This window comes from Muntiacus reevesi, chromosome 9, assembly GCF_963930625.1.
Source record: "Muntiacus reevesi chromosome 9, mMunRee1.1, whole genome shotgun sequence".
In the NCBI taxonomy this organism is placed as follows: domain Eukaryota; kingdom Metazoa; phylum Chordata; class Mammalia; order Artiodactyla; family Cervidae; genus Muntiacus; species Muntiacus reevesi.
This window is the reverse complement of record NC_089257.1, coordinates 61,343,043-61,345,544: the sequence shown is the minus strand read 5'-3', so window position 1 is coordinate 61,345,544 and position 2,502 is coordinate 61,343,043.

The following is a 2,502-nucleotide window of genomic DNA, read 5'->3' as shown; positions in this document are numbered from 1 at the left end:
TCCCTGATCAGGGATCAAACCTGGGCCTTCTGCATTGGGAGTTCAGAGTCTTCACCACTGGACCAGCAAAGTCCCCCTCATATGATATTTTGCATTTCAAATAGAATCAAAACAGTTTTTATGGGGAAAAGTAGATTTTTCCAAACTTTACGTACTACTATTTTATGGTTTACTATTGATGTGAGTTACATGGGAGAGTTGTGCAGGCATTGGGCTCATAATTGTATTTTTGGTACTTCAGTCAGTCAGTTCAGTCACTCAGTCCTGTCCAACTCTTTGCAACCCCATGAACTGCAGCATACCAGGCCTACCTCTCCATCACCAACTCCCAGAGTTTACCCAAACCCATGTCCATTGAGTCAGTGATGCCATCAAACCATCTCATCCTCTGTCATCCCCTTCTCCTCCTGCCTTCAGTCTTTCCCAATATCAGGGTCTTTTCAAATGAGTCAGCTGTTCATATCAGGTGGCCAAAGTACTGGAGTTTCAGCTTCTTGCATCAGTCCTTCCAATGAACACCCAGGACTGATCTCCTTTAGGATGGACTGGTTGAATCTCCCTGTTGTTCAAGGGACTCTCAAGAGTCTTCTTCAACGCCACAGTTCAAAAGCATCAATTCTTCTGTGCTCAGCTTTCTTTGTACTCCAACTCTCACATTCATACATGACTGCTGGAAAAACCATAGTCTTGACTATATGGACTTTGGTGACAAAGTAATGTGTCTGCTTTTTCATATGCTGCCTAGGTTGGCCATAACTTTCCTTCCAAGGAGTAAGTATCTTTTAATTTCATGACTGCAATCACCATCTGCAGTGATTTTGGAGTCCCCCCAAAATAAAGTCAGCCACTGTCTCCCCATCTATTTGCCGTGAAGTGATGGGACCAGTGCTTAGGGTCTGTGAAGTATCAGTTCCACTCTGGCTCTAGATGAGTCTAGGCCCACTTTACCTCTTGTATTCTAGGCCCTGTAGTTCAATTAACAAAGCCTAAGGTTGCATTGATTATCAACAACCCAACTATCATTCTATGGCTCAGGTTGAGTTTACGGCCAGCTAGCATCTCAGGCGTGTCCTCTTCATTATCCCATTTCATGAACTGCTATCAAGTCATACCATCATGTTCTCTTCTTGCATTTCACTTTTAAACTTTAAGTATAGGATTATATGTGCTATTGTAAAATCATTCCTTGGGTTCTGTCCCATATTATAATCTGGTTGGATAGTTTAAAATTTTATCTCTATCCTCTTTCCCCTCTAACTTTAAGTCTTTGTCAATCATACACATGAGAAATTGAAAATTTCTAGATTTTCATTCTAAATCATTGATAAACATGCTGAATACGATTGAGTAAAAAAATCATCCTGAAGCATCCTGAGACTTCCTTAAACGCCAAGGTTGCCTATGAGATTTCCACTGGCATGTCTGCTCTGCCCTTGGCTAATGGCAGCTTGGTGCCCTATGTTGATAAGGATTCTGAAGCCCATCTGGATTCTGGGAAAAAGAGGGATGCAGTTAATTATCAATGCCAGCCTGGAGGTGGAGGGTGGCAACAGTGGTTGTAGAGATGTCACAAATGGCCATACCTGTTCTAGAATAGCCTTGAATCCATTAAATTGCAATGTTTGCCTCTGTTGCTCAATCTCCTTTAAATCCACCTTGCAGTTCTGTCTTCTAGCCCACATTTCTCCACCTTGTTCATAAGGACAGGGGAGGCTTTGTCAAATATACTGTAGAGTCGATACACATTATGTCGGCAACAATCTCCTGATCTACCAGTCTAGTAACCCCATCCTAGGGGAAAATGAAGTGAATTTGGGATGCTTCATTCTTGGTGAACCTGAAGCAAAGCTCCTAATGACCACCATTTTTTTTTTTCTAAAATTGGGTGCAACACAATAAATTGCCTATCACCTGGAAGTTTCTCCATCCTCCAAGAGTTCTCCAGATTTTTAGACAATGGCTCTTTCATCCTATTAGAAAATTTTCAGCACCAGAGAAATAAGTCACTTGAACCTGGAGCTGTGAACTGTGAAAGCAATTAAGAATTCCCTTAATAGCTCCACAGCTATTGATTACCATTTTTGTTGCTGCTGTGCTCATTATAAAAATAATGCATGTCTATTACAGGAAGCCTGGAGATTATGGAAAGATGGAAGGAAGAGAAATAACCACTGCTTCAACTTCCTTTTCCTTGCGTGATCTTTAAGAGTTTGCTTTTTGTATCCTTCTCTATAGTTATGACCATAATGTATGTGCAATGTTGTATTTGGGGTTTTCACACAACATTATTTTCAAGTCAATACTAATTTTTTATCAGTGTAATTTTTAATGGCTGTATAATGTTTCATCTAGAAGATGCATCATGGTTTTATTTAACTATTTCTCTACTTCTGTTGGCCACTTGGGCTGTTTCCATCATTTCCCTACTTAAATGCCTGTTCTTTTAGGTATTCGTTATTTAATAGATGTGGATTATGTGTCAGGCTCTATGCTAGATGCTGA